Here is a 15340-nt window from a genome sequence, read left to right on the forward strand (position 1 = left end):
GCGTGTTGCCAAATACATTCACATGAGCTTAAATGGGTTATCAAGGCATAGAAAAACAGAGCTAATTTCTCCAAAAAAAAAAGCACCAAACATGTCCTCAGATTGTGTGTGACATTACAACTTGACTCTATTCACTTCAATGGAATTTAGCTGCAATACCACACACATCTACATAAGTAAGACCAACAATACTTATAAATCACTTAATACAGGTAAAGACAACTAAAGCATAATAAACCTACAATAACCTTACCCCTAAGTATAATGAAGTAGACACAAATTATATACCAAATAGGTATCAAAATTAAGTTTATTGAATATACACAGAATACTACAAAAACAACAAAAAGAATCCCAACCCTAAAAAACATAAATACTCAGGCAAGGTTAAAAACATGCAGTGGGGGAACACCGAGTAGAAATCTTTTACATAGTTAGTATAGCAAAGTAAATTCACACAGGGTATTCATAAGGTATCTCCTTCAATGTATAATGGAAGAAATGGTGGCAGCACTAAGATAATACAAAAGTGCTCAATATGCAGTTAATAAAAAATAAGGTGCAAATGTGCATATATATGTAATGCAAAATTCATATGCAAGTGCCCATGTAAACAATACTAAGCCAATTGCACCAAAATAGTTACATGTTATGAATATTCTGCAGCACAAAGTGATACCAACCACAATAGGTAGCGTGGCCTACTCCGGTGTTCCCCAACCTCACACTCCGACGCGTTTAGCCCTGCTTTGTCCGGGAGTGATGACCCCATTATACTTGGTGTTAAGGTTATTGTTGGTTTATAATACCACACACAGCCTGAGGACAGGTGTGATGCTGTTTTTTTTTTTTTTTTTAAGAAATCAGCTATGTTTTACTTTAAAGCTATTATCCCCTTTCCATAGAAGAGGATATAACTAGCAGGTTGGTGGAAGTCCAAAGATTGGAACCCCCACCAATCACAAAAACAGAGGTGAAATGTCCCACAAAGTAAACAGAGTGCAACGTGCATGCATGGCCAGTACTCTATTCATTGTCTATAGGGTTTCCAAACACTGTGGTTCATGTGCTACTGGTGGTTGTCGGCAGGGCCGGATCATCATTGGCGCTCATGGAGTGCTTGCTCCGGGCCCCATGTCCACAGGGGGCCCCCGTCACATTCGGGACATCCCTGTGTCCCAAAAAATCTTTTCAGGACACAAGAATGTCCCGGCGGTTACCTCTCTGCGGTGGTCCCTGCGTTAACTTTAAAAACGCAGGGGCCGAGGGGAGGTAGCGCACGCAGGGACGTCACTGACGTCCCGTGCGTGCGCCCATAGGAGAAAAGCGGAGCGGAGTGGAGCATCGAGGAGGATGCGCGCGCATGGTAAGTTACCAGCGGCACGTTATCTTCAGTGTTCTGACCTCCGCTCCTTCGGTCCCGGGGAACTACTGCTATGGCCCATAGGCCATAGCAGTAGATCGTGACCCCGGTCCCCGGACCGGTGGTCGGAAAACTGAAGTGGGGCAGTAAACAGGCATACAGCCTCCAGCCATACACTGTATATGGCTGATGGCTGTATGTCTGTGGGGGAACTGTACTGAACCTAATGTGGGGGAACTATACTGCACCTAATGTGGGGGAACTATACTGCACCTAATGTGGGGAACTATACTGCACCTAATGTGGGATACTATACTGCCAACCTAATGTGGGAAACTATACTGCACCTAATGTGGGGGAACTCTACTGCACCTAATGTGGGGAACTATACTGCACCTAATGTGGGGAACTATACTGCACCTAATGTGGGGAACTATACTTCACCTAATGTGGGGGAACTATACTGCGCCTAATGTGGGGGAACTATACTGCGCCTAATGTGGGGGAACTATACTGCGCCTAATGTGGGGGAACTATACTGCGCCTAATGTGGGGAACTATACTTCACCTAATGTGGGGGAACTATACTGCGCCTAATGTGGGGGAACTATACTGCACCTAATGTGGGGGAACTATGCTGCACCTAATGTGGGGGAACTATGCTGCACCTAATGTGGAAAACTATACTGCACCTAATGTGGAAAACTATACTGCACCTAATGTGGGGGGACTGTACTGCACCTAATGTGGGGGGACTGTACTGCACCTAATGTGGGGGAACTGTACTGCCAGCCTAATGTGTGGGGACTTATACTGCCAACCTAATGTGCGGGGACGTATACTGCCATCCTAATGTGTGGGGACTTATACTGCCAACCTAATGTGGGGGAACTACAACCTAATGCAGGGAAACTATACTGCCAACCTAATGTGGGGGGAACTCTACTGCACCTAATGTGGGGGAACTTTACTGCACCTAATGTGGGGGAACTGTTAGGGGGGGGACCCCAGAATAATGAAGTGCTCAGTCTTCCAGGCAGCCTTAATCTGGCCCTGGTTGTCAGACAGTAAAATAGACTGGGAAATATACATTGTATACTCCCTTACACCCTTTTCTAGCTGGGGATGATCTAAGTGGGACCCTATACCCAATTTATACTATGTATCAGGCCTGTAGGCACAGAATCACTCCACTTATTGCATCTTAAGGGGTTGTCCAGGATTAGAGAAACACAGTTTCTTTCTTCTTCAGCATGACCCCATTTACTTCAGTGGAACTGAGCTGCTGTATCGTATACGACCTGAGGACAAGAGTGGTGCTGTTTCTGGAATAAAGGAGCAATGTTTATTCTAAGGCTTCTTTCACACTGATGTTTGCGCCTGTCAATATACCAGCCGTTAGAAGATAGCAGGAGAAAAATTTGTGGTTGCGGCGTCTTTTTCTCCTGCTATCTTCTGGCGGAATAAAGGGAGTCATAACAGTCGTTAGAGAAATCCCATTAAAGTGAATGGGATCCTCTTTGGCCGTTATTGTAATGGAGTCATAACGGATGTTAATGGCACTAAAAGTGAAAAAAAAAAAAAAAGCCCTTAGCGTCCATTGGTAACAGAGCCTCGTACGTAGTGTGAAAGAAGCCGAAGTGTCATGCATGCTGTTTAAAATGACTGTCTGGTCTTATAAAACATTTCACAATATTGCTGAGCGCATTCTCTGCAGCCTCCACTTTGTACCTTTTGTATTTGTCTCCCATTGCTCTGCTTTTATAGTGTTTTTTTTTATTTATTTTACAGAATTCTGTGGTCTGAGTTTGCAGGTTAATGGTCACAAATTTGAAGCTGAGTTTCCTTTTCCAACGAACATGTTACTGTAGAATCTCCCAATAGCGGACACTCACAGGGAAAACAAAAGTGTCCGCTATTGAGAGATGTCCCCTATTGGGAAAAAAGGCTAGAAAGCTTTTTAAATAACTGAATACTGTTCTGTACTCACTCCAGAGTGTAATTACTTATGAAACACAAACATATTACTGTAGAATCTCCCAGTGCCGTTAATTTACCCCAACTCTTGATTCTTCCAATGCCACTTCATACCCCCCCCTTGAACCACCTCCGCCACATTATTTCCCCTTGACCCCCCCTCTGCTATTTAATTCCCCCTTTATTCCCCTGTGCCACTTTATACCCCATGTGCCAAATCACCCCCCCCTTATCCCATGTGCCACATCATTTCCCCTTGATCCCCCCCCCATGACATTTTATTCCCACTTTATTACCCACTGTGCAAATTCATCACCCCCTCTTTACCATCCCTGTGCCATTTCATCCCCCTATGTCATTTCTGATCTCCCCCTGTGCCATTTCATTCCCTATTTATCCCCCTTGCCACTTAATATTCCCCCTGTGGCCTGTGCCAAATCATCCCCCCTTTACCCCTTGTGCCACATCACTTTTCGCCTTCCCTCCTCCCCCTGTTGTTCTTGTCTGGCCAGCAGGCTCAAGTGCAGGGAATCCCAGCAGGTTTGACGTTCTCCTGATATCTTTTCCTCACTCACTGAGAGGCTGTGAGCAGCGTGTGAAGTTAGTCAAACCCGCTGAGAGCTCCTGCACCTGAGCCTGCTGGCCTGGTAAGAAGTAGAACAGGTTGAGGAGGTAAGAGAAAAAGTGATGTGGCACAAGGAGTAAGGGGGGGGGGATGATTTGTCTCAGGGGGGCTGAAATCACAAAGGGGGAAAGAACATGGGGTGGTAAAGAGGAGGTGGTGAATTTGCACAGTGGGTAATAAAGTGGGAATGAAATGGCATGGGGGGGTGGCCAAGGGGAAATTATGTGGCACAGGTGGTAATAAAGGGGGGATGATTTGGCACAGGGGGGATACAGTGGCAATGGGGGATCAGAGGGGGGTGAATGATGTGGCCGGCAGACATACAGAAGCAGGATACCACTGTTTAAACAGCAGTCTTCTGCTTCTGTGCTGGGATTGTTGCAGGGGAGTGCAGCACGGGCCAGGGACCCTGGGAGCCCAGGCCCCCTAATGGGATATTGGCTGTACAGTCGCCCTGTATACAAGGTAGGCCCGCTCATAAGTCTGGTTGTCCCTTATTGGAAGTGTGTTGTCCCCTATTGGATGTGTCTATGTCCACTATTGGGAATGCGGAGGGTGCAAGTACATTGACTCTTCTGAGGAATAAAAAAAACACTGTTCGCTGTTGGGAGATGTCCCCTATTGGGAATGGTCCGCTAAGGTAGATTTTACTGTATATAACAGAATGCTCACATAATCTTATTATATATTCTTCACACCGGCCCCCAGTTTGCAGCTTCACTTAAAACATTTGATTCCTCCAATGTAATGTATCACTCCTCTGATCTTTAGAGCCCTTATTTTGTTACTCTCCCACTACCAGTATCTATTTAATTTGATTTACAGCGTACGCTCAGCTACATTGGAGGGTCGGCCGTGCGATGTGTATTTTCTTTGTAAATGTCAGCCTATATGTGTCCAGTGTTTGCTGCCAACTGTAGGACAAAATAATAGAAACCAGTGGAGTCCCAATAATGTTTGGCCCAGAATACAAGGGCTGCTTTGTGTGCTTCTCATTTAAAACAAAAGTGATGTAATGTGCAGAACAGAGGCTGCAGTGTTCACACAGAACCAAGGATGGGAAAACTGCTGGGAACATAGGGAAAGTCACCCTGAATCTTCTTCAAAGTATTATGGTCACAGCTGTAGAATTTAAGTCCTATCTGTCCTATAGTAAATCCCATCATAGGCAGTTCCTTTTACTAGACAGCACAAAAAAAGAATTTAGCATTTCAGCAAATTAAGATTAATGATAACAGAATTGTAGACAAGCTTTCCATTATCTGGGGCAAAGATTCAGTGCCCTTAACCATCTTGAGGCAGAATTGGCTCTTCCCCTGACATCTATCACCTGAGGAAAATGCTCAAACTCCACCCACCAATGCCCCAAGTTATAGAAATGTCCAATCTACTTTTATTAGCGAATAATGTAGAGGTTCTTGTATTTGCATTCTGCTTACCTGTTGTAGCTGATGCAGCAGGCATGAAATTGGCTCATTTGTTGTTTGAAGTTTTTTCATTTAAATGGGCACACTCATTTTTGCTATTACACTCCTTATGGTAAATAAAGAAATATTTCTAATATACATTGTTTAAACTTTGTTTTAATTGTGTTTGAAAAAGCTGCCACTAGGTGTCTCCCTTCTTGTCCTGAGCACATTTCCCCCCATCTCCTGCACAGACTTTGGACTCCTGCTGGCCTGGCAGAAGTCCAAAATCAGGAAATGCATTCTGGAGTGCTGAGGGGTGGGTGGTGTATTGGTGGGGGTGGTGTGGGGTGTGCAGCCTTAGCCAATCATAGCTCATCTCTCACACTGAACTGCTCTGGGCTGTGTGTAGCAGAATGAGGGAGGAAGTTCTCCCCTGTATGGCTTCAGATGATGTCAAGCCTGCTGGAGAATGCCCCTTCCCAGTGTGACTGAGACTGAGCATAATAATAAAAATAAAGTCAGGGGGTGGTTAATCATGATGGGGACAGTGCACTGGGAGGATTATAAAACTTAACAAGATCATGAGAGGTACTCTTTTTAAGTGATTCTGTAATGCAGCCCACATTTTACATGAATCCTCTGGCTTTGGGTGGGGTGTTCAGCCAGGTATACTCATTAGACTCGAGGTTGGGTGTGGTTCTGCAGCTCTGTTCCTATGAAGTAAATGGAGTCAAGCTGTAATACCACACACAACCTGGGAACAGATGTGGGCCTGTTTTTGAAAGAAATTTGCTCTGTTTTTCTATTCCTGGATAACCCTTTAAAGTCTGTAGGCTGTGTTCGCACATTGCATTTCTATTGCATTTTTTTTTTTTTTACACATTTTGACAGTTTTTACTGCAATTTTTCAAAAAAGTTAAAATTACAGCTGAAACACAGTAAAAAAAAAAAAATCAATGTGTGAATACAGCCTCAAAGGAGGGTTATAACTACTATATATCCTGATACCATAGAAAAATATGATGGAGCTGAGAGTGCTGGGGAGGAATTTGGGAGCTAATAGGTAATGATATCCTGATGGACTAAAATCCTGTTCTTACACATTAACCCCTTAACCCCTTAAGGACTCAGCCCATTTTGGCCTTAAGGACTCAGACAATTTAATTTTTACGTTTTCATTTTTTCCTCCTCGCCTTCTAAAAATCATAACTCTTTTATATTTTCATCCACAGACTAGTATGAGGGCTTATTTTTTGCGTGACCAGTTGTCCTTTGTAATGACATCACTCATTATATCATAAAATGTATGGCGCAACCAAAAAACACTATTTTTGTGGGGAAATTAAAACGAAAAACGCAATTTTGCTAATTTTGGAAGGTTTTGTTTTCACGCCGTACAATTTCTGGTAAAAATGACATGTGTTCTTTATTCTGAGGGTCAATACGATTAAAATGATACCCATTATTATATAGTTTTATATTATTGTTGCGCTTAAAAAAAATCACAAACTTTTTAACCAAATTAGTACGTTTATAATCCCTTTATTTTGATGACCTATAACTTTTTTATTTTTCAGTATAAGCGGCGGTATGGGGGCTCATTTTATGCGCCATGATCTGTACTTTTTTTTGATACCACATTTGTATATAAAAAACTTTTAATACATTTTTTATAATTTTTTTTTTTAATAAAATGTATTAAAAAAGTAGGAATTTTGGACTTTTTAAAATTTTTTTCGTTCACGCCGTTCACCGTACGGGATCATTAACATTTTATTTTAATAGTTCGGACATTTACGCACGCGGCGATACCAAATATGTCTATAAAAAATGTTTTTTACGCTTTTTGGGGGTAAAATAGGAAAAAACGGACGTTTTACTTTTTTATTGGGGGAGGGGATTTTTCACTTTTTTTTTACTTTTACTTTTACATTTTTTTACATTTTTTTTTACACTTGAATAGTCCCCATAGGGGACTATTCATAGCAATACCATGATTGCTAATACTGATCTGTTCTATGTATAGGACATAGAACAGATCAGTATTATCGGTCATCTCCTGCTCTGGTCTGCTCGATCACAGACCAGAGCAGGAGACGCCGGGAGCCGCACGGAGGAAGGAGAGGGGACCTCCGTGCGGCGTTATGAATGATCGGATCCCCGCAGCAGCGTTGCGGGCGATCCGATCGTTCATTTTAATCGCGAACTCCCGCAGATGCCGGGATCTGTATTGATCCCGGCACCTGAGGGGTTAATGGCGGACGCCGGCGAGATCGCGGGCGTCGGCCATTGCCGGCGGGTCCCTGGCTGCGATTAGCAGCCGGGATCAGCCGCGCATGACACGGGCATCGCTCCGATGCCCGCGGTTATGCTTAGGACGTAAATGTACGTCCTGGTGCGTTAAGTACCACCTCACCAGGACGTACATTTACGTCCTGCGTCCTTAAGGGGTTAAGGACCCAGCCATTTTACACCTTAGGACCGGCCATTTTTTGCACATCTGACCACTGTCACTTTAAACATTAATAACTCTGGAATGCTTTTAGTTATCATTCTGATTCCGAGATTGTTTTTTCGTGACATATTCTACTTTAACTTAGTGGTAACATTTTTTGGTAACGTGCATCCTTTCTTGGTGAAAAATCCCAAAATTTGATGAAAAATTTGAAAATTTAGCATTTTTCTAACTTTGAAGCTCTCTGCTTGTAAGGAAAATGGATATTCCAAATACATTTTTTTTATTCACATATACAATATGTCTACTTTATGTTTGCATCATAAAATTGATGAGTTTTTACTTTTGGAAGACACCAGAGGGCTTCAAAGTTCAGCAGCAATTTTCCCATTTTTCACAAAATTTCCAAACTCACTATTTTTCAGTGACCAGTTCAGGTTTGAAGTGGATTTGAAGGGTCTTCATCTTAGAAATACCCCACAAATGACCCCATTATAAAAACTGCACCCCCCAAAGTATTCAAAATGACATTCAGTCAGCGTTTTAGCCCTTTAGGTGTTTCACAGGAATAGCAGCAAAGCGAAGGAGAAAATTCACAATCTTCATTTTTTACACTCGCATGTTCTTGTAGACCCAATTTTTGCATTTTTACAAGGGGTAATTGTAGCCCAATTTCTCTCGAGTAAGCACATACCTCATATGTCTATGTAAAGTGTTCGGCGGGCGCAGTAGAGGGCTCAGAAGCGAAGGAGCGACAAGGGGATTTTGGAGAGTACGTTTTTCTGAAATGGTTTTTGGGGGGCATATTGCATTTAGGAAGCCCCTATGGTGCCAGAACAGCAAAATAACCCCACATGGCATACCATTTTGGAAACTAGACCCCTTGAGGAACGTAACAAGGAATTAAGTGAGCATTAATAGCCCACAGGGGTTTCACGACTTTTCCATATGTAACATTTTTTTTATTTATTTTTTCACTAAAATGTGTTTCCCCCAAAATTTCACATTTTTGCAAGGGTTAATAGCAGAAAATACCCCCCAAAATTTGTAACCCCATCTCTTCTGAGTATGGAGGTACCCCATAAGTTCCCCTTAAGATCACTACGGGCGAACTACAATGCTCAGAAGAGAAGGAGTAATATTTGGCTTTTTGAGAGCAAATTTTGCTAGGGGGGCATGTCGCATTTAGGAAGCCCCTATGGTGCCAGAACAACAAAATAACCCCACATGGCATACCATTTTGGAAACTAGACCCCTTGAGGAACGTAACAAGGAATTAAGTGAGCCTTAATACCCCACAGGGGTTTCACGACTTTTCCATATGTACGTTTTTTTAATTTTTTTTTCACTAAAATGTGTGTTTACCCCCAAATTTCAAATTTTTGCAAGGGTTAATAGCAGTAAATACTGCCCAAAATTTGTAACCCCATCTCTTCTGAGTATGGAGGTACCCCATAAGTGGACGTCAAGTGCACTGCAGGAGTGCCACAATGCTCAGAAGAGAAGGAGTCACATTTGCAAACTTTGCTGAAATGGGGGGGACATGTCGCATTTGGGAAGCCCCTATGGTGCCAGGACAGCAAAAAAAAAACACATGGCATCACATTTTGGAAACTAGACCCCTTGAGGAACGTAACAAGGAGTAAAGTAAGCCTTAATACCCCACAGGGGTTTCACGACTTTTGCATATGTAAAATAAAAAAAGAAAAATTTCACTAAAATGTGGGCTTTCCCCCAAATTTTACATTTTTACAAGGGTTAATAGCAGAAAAGACACCCCAAAATTTGTAAATACATTTCTTTGGAATAAGGACATACCTTAATTTTTTATGATTTTCTCTCCGCGGGTGCACACCAGGTCTTGGAGTGGGAAGTCAGTCAGGGGCCTTGAGCTTATTATAGCAGCCAGGATGTGGGATCCCCCCTCAAGGAGCATTAATGGGGGGGAGCACTGAGCCCTAAAATAGGGGAACACTATGGGGGACAACGGGCCGTAACTGGGGTAGACAGGTGGGGTACAGAGGCCCGTAATATGGAGTACAGTGGGCCAGAAAACTATAAATCATAAAATAATAAAACAGGATATGTTCCCAGAATGATGACCCAAAGCATAGCCAAAACTAAAAAAAATATGCCCGCCCCAAACCCTATGCTCTGAGTCATCATTCTGGGAATGTGATGTGTGTGGCCGTCCCTAACCTGTTGCCTCAAATGCGCACCCCGCTCAGGTGGAGAGAGAGCGCTGCGCATTTGAGGCAACATAAAAAGTCCCCGATGATAGTGACTCAGTGACCTATGACCCATTTTTGAAAAAATACCCCCAGAGGTCTTATCAGGTTTTTTTTTTTTTTTTTTAGTTTTTTTGGGGCAATTTAGTGATTTATGGGGATTATATTTTGGAATGTACTCTGGACTTGGTACATTGGTCAAATTATGGAAAATTAAAATGAAAAGGGAAAATTTAGGGCTCCATGGAAGTGTGATACTCCCTGAAGCAGCCTATGCAGAGGCCCGGATTATCTGGGCAAGTGTCACATTGGTACCTGGTGTCCCTCCGAATCCCCCTCCTGTAACACACTCTGCATTTTTTCTGGGATCGCCCCTTCTTTCCACTGTGGGGGATCTCACCTGGAAAGTGTTGGCCTGGGACGATCCTGGCGCCTATAACTCCAGACCCTTGGGAAGTCCGGCCTGCTCTTTCCCGGTCAGCAAAGATCAGGAACCTTAGGACTTCTTCTTGGTACTGGAGAAATGTCCCTGTGTTGCCAGCGTACTGGGATAGTACAAAAGCATTGTACATGGCAACCTGTACCAAGTAGACCGCAACTTTTTTGTACCATGCCCTTGTTTTCCGCATGGCGTTATATGGCTTGAGGACTTGATCAGAGAGATCAACTCCCCCCTTATACCGATTATAGTCCAGAATACAATCGGGCTTGACGACCGGTCCCGCGGTACCTCGCACAGGGACAGGGGTGCTGCCATTCCCATGAATAGTGGTGAGTATAAGGACATCCCTCTTATCCTTATACCTGACCGACAACAGGTTATCATGGGTCAGGGCACGGGACTCACCCTTGGGGATAGGCGTCTTAACAAAATTTAGAGGGAGGCCTCTCTGATTCTTCCGCACGGTCCCACAAGCGGACGTGGATCTGGCGGAAAGGGATTTGAACAGAGGGATGCTGGTATAAAAGTTGTCCACGTATACGTGGAAACCCTTATCCAGCAATGGGTGCATAAGGTCCCAAACGATTTTCCCGCTAACACCCAGAGTGGGGGAACAATCTGGGGGTTCAATACGGGAATCTCGTCCCTCATATACTCTAAACCTGCAAGTGTACCCGGAGGTACTCTCGCAGAGTTTATAGAGCTTCACGCCATACCACGCCCGCTTTGAGGGAATATACTGGCGGAAGATGAGTCTCCCCTTAAAACTGATGAGAGACTCATCTACCGAGAGGTCCCTGAGCGGTACGTAGGCCTCCAAAAATTTGGCCCCAAAGTGATCGATGACCGGCCTCACTTTGTAAAGCTGGTCATGGGTGGGATCACCTCGGGGCGGACATGCCGCATTATCTGCATAATGCAGGCATTTCCGAAACGCCTCGTACCGCTTCCGTGTCATCGCCATACTGTAAAGCGGGGGCTGGTATAGAAAGTCCCCGCTCCAGTAATGACGGACACTTGTTTTTTTGTCCAGGCCCATATGCAGCGTGAGGCCCCAAAATGTCCTCATTTCCGCTGCATCAATGGCGCGCCATTCATTAGACCTGGCCAAAAAGGAATCGGGGTGGTGGGCAATGAACTGCTGGGCGTACACGTTTGTTTGCTCCACCATTAGATTGACCAGGCTGTCACTGAAAAGAAACTTTAAAAAGTCCAGATCAGTGAACCCAGCCGTGTCAATCCGGATTCCTGAGTCGCCAACTCAGGAATCCGTGGCTGATAACCCCGTGGGGGGCTCCAGACAGGGTCAGCGGAAGGGGGCTCCGCTGCACTTGTCTGGGGGGCCGGACTCCTATTACGAGCAGCATTGCCACTCGTACCAGTGTCGGCCACTGGGTCACTCTCATGGGGGGTGCGTGGCCTTGCCTGGCGGCGTCTCCGCCGCCGTACAGGGGACTCATCATCACTGCTAGATGATGAGGAGGGCGATGAAGAACACAAAAAGTTGGATCTTCATCGTCCTCACTGCCAGATTCGGAGTCGGAGGCTAAAAAGCGTAAGCCTCCACTACCGAAAATGCCCGGCGGGCCATCGCCTTTTTTCTATGTTGGCGGGAGGGGGGGGGTCAGTGGCGGGGGGAGGGGGTGTGTGCGGGGGTGGGGCGGGGAAGTATGTACTGTGTGGTGCTTGGTGTAAAAAGTGTAATAACAGTAATATAAAAAAAAAAGCTGTAACAAAAAAAAAATGGGGTGGCGCACGCAGCTCCCTGAACCCCTAATAGGACCCGGGGTAAGGGATTAGACCCTAATAGGACCCTGGGGGACCTATTAGGGGGTCAGGGGGGAGATTTTTTTTTATTAAAAAAATAAAAATAAAATCTGCGGCCCAAAAAAAAAAGGGGGTGGCACACGCAGCTCCCTGAACCCCTAATAGGACCCGGGGTCAGGGATAAGACCCTAATAGGACCCTTGGGGACCTATTAGGGGGTCGGGGGGGGGGTACTTTTTTTAAAACTTTTTTTTACACTGTGTTACTTATTTGCTCCTACCTGTCTCTGCACTCAGCTTTCCCTATTCTACAGCTCCTGAGGGGCTCCGGAGCTCTGAGAGGGGATCAACGGTCCTCTTCCTGCTGCTGCACCCGCTGACTGGACGAAAACAGCGGGTCCAGCAGTGGGAAGGGACCGTTAACCCCTCCTCTGCTGCTCTGCTATTGGCCGGACGATCAACGGCCAATAGCAGCGTTGCTGGGGCGGTGACAGTATTGTCACCGCTCCCCAGCAACTGCAGGTGATTGGCGGTGTAATTGTACACCGCCGATCACCATTTATTTCCAGGTCATCGGGTCACAAGTGACTCGAATGACCCGAATCGCCGAAGATCGCTTGCGTGATTTCGCAAGCGATCTCCGATGATCGCCGACATGCGGGGGTCCCGGGACCCCCCTCGGCATTTGCACGGCATGCCTGCTGAAGGATATCAGCAGACATGCCGTTCCGATCTCTGCCTGGCGCACGGCAGGGATCGGAAAACGCCAGGACGTACGGGGACGTCCTGGGTCCTTAAAGCACAGGGTGCGGGGACGTCCCCGTACGTCCTGGGTCCTTAAGAGGTTAAACGGGTACTCTGCTACTTAAAAACCTACCCCCTATCCACAGGATAGAGGATAAGGGTCTGATCGCAGGGGTCCAACCGATTGCACCCCTTCTCTTCCCATGGATGGAGCAGAGACTGCTCCCTATACAGAGCTGTGCCGACCACTGTACGAAGTGGTATTCAACACTCCCCCTCACTGCATCTCTGTGGAGAAGCATAGAGGGGCGTATTGACCACCGCTTCACGTAGTGGTCGACACAGCTTCATTCATTGGAAGAGCCGGGGTGTGGGGCAGGAGAATGTGGTGGGTCACAGAGGTTGAACCCCCCATGGTCCAATACTTATCACCTATCCACAAGGATCGGCGTACCCCTTTAATCATTGTGATTTTCAGTGGGTCAGACCACCATGACCAAGTTACAGTTATAAAACACAAAGATGCAACTGCACTGGAATAAAACACATGGGGGGAGATTTATCAAAACCTGTGCAGAGGAAAAGTTGCCCAGTTGCCCATAGCAACCAATCAGATTTCTTCTTTCATTTTGCAGAGGCCTTTATAAAAATGAAAGTGATCTGATTGGTTGCTATGGGCAACTGGGCAACTTTTCCTCTGGACAGGTTTTGATAAATCTCCCTCATGGTGCTGTATGACTAGTTATGGGGAGTATGCATGATATGGGCAAAAAAAAAAAAACACTCTAGTGCTTCAATAATCTATCAATTCTTTAAAGTTTTCAATTGAGTCCTAATATTGTAATATGTTGTCTTTAAAATGTCAGTCCCCAAAAGCTGTTCTCTGGGACAAGGGTTGCAGGGTGGGCCTGCGTTACTTTCCTATAATCTGTGTTTCTGACAAACAGGTCTAAGTGGAAATTACCCGTCATCTGCATTGTTGTTGTGTATCTTGTTCTTTTACTAGAAATTATTGTCCAAGCTTATGTCGCAGCCAAAGGATTGTTCCTAATAAATCACTCTTTCCTGTCCCTTCTCTTCTTTATCAGTCTTTAATTGTTTAATAGAGAGGATATAGATATTTGACATATCTGGAGGATATCCTGGAGCGAGGCACAGACTTGTATACATGTTTGGCCATAGGGATATTACCGTGGGTCCTTTGGTGTTGATTTTATTATTTTTTAGTTAGTATTACATAAAACAGCCATGATGTTATTCTGCCACACGACAATATTGTGGTCAGTAGTTTGCATCAGCATTTGTAAGCTGAACTTAGAACGGTCTGTCCTGTGTTTTGGACCCACTTCTGGTTTGGCTTCATAATACTGATACAGAATACTAACCAAAATGCTGCCATGAATGTGGCCTAAAACCACTGATAGTGAATAACATCAGTCATCTTATTATGATGGCATATGTCAAGAGGTGGGATATATTAGGGAGCAACTCAACAGTCAGTTCTTTTCATTCGTGTTGGAAACAGGTAAAATGGGCAAATGTAAAGATCTGAAGGACTTTGACAAGAGCCACATTGGGATGGAAAGATGACTATTCGGGGATCTATAAAATGGCAGGACTTGTGGGGGGATTCCAGTATGCAGTGGTTAGTACCTTCCAAAATTTGCTTGTTCATCTGGTCCGATCCCACAGAAGAGCTGTTGTAGTACAGATTGCTGAAAAGAGTTATTATTGGCTATGGTAAAACGGTGCCTGTGCAATATGTCAAAAGTTTATTTAAATGACAGTAGTGCTTTATAGGGGTACTCCACTGGCCAGCGTTCAGAACATTTCGTTCTGAACGATGTGTGCGCGCTGAGGAGGTCGACCACACCCCCTCGTAACGTCACACTACACCCCCTCAATGCAAGTCTATGGGAGGGGGCGTGACGGCCATCACGCCCCCTCCAATAAAATTGCATTGAGGGGGTGTGGCGTGACATAATGAGGGGGCATGGGCGACCCCCACAGCACGCACACAGCGTTCAGAACTAAATGTTCCGAATGCTGGCCAGTGGAGTACCCCTTCAAATGATGTCTGTAAGCTATATTAGCTGCTAGGAGCTACAGAAAACTGTATCTTTTCTGGAGCTGAGGGTGGTTGCCATACATGGTTGCCATACCATACTGAAGGTGATTGCCATACATAAAATTGCCTTTTTCTCCGCCAAGTGTCAAGTAGATGGACCGTACTTCTCAAGTGCCACAGTCTCGCATGCCTCTTCAACTTCTCTCACCTACCTGCCCTTCCTTGGTTAATGTGCAGACCTTGGTATATCAGTCAAGGAGGGG

At 45.0% G+C, this 15340-nt stretch overlaps 1 protein-coding gene across 6 annotated transcripts in view; it reads left to right on the plus strand.

The window, feature by feature from the left end:
- SPECC1 (sperm antigen with calponin homology and coiled-coil domains 1) overlaps positions 1 to 15340 on the plus strand; it is a 417974-nt gene that overhangs the window by 312143 nt on the left and 90491 nt on the right. The window lies entirely within an intron of this gene.

The sequence above is a fragment of the Hyla sarda genome, chromosome 2, assembly GCF_029499605.1.
Source record: "Hyla sarda isolate aHylSar1 chromosome 2, aHylSar1.hap1, whole genome shotgun sequence".
NCBI lineage: Eukaryota > Metazoa > Chordata > Amphibia > Anura > Hylidae > Hyla > Hyla sarda.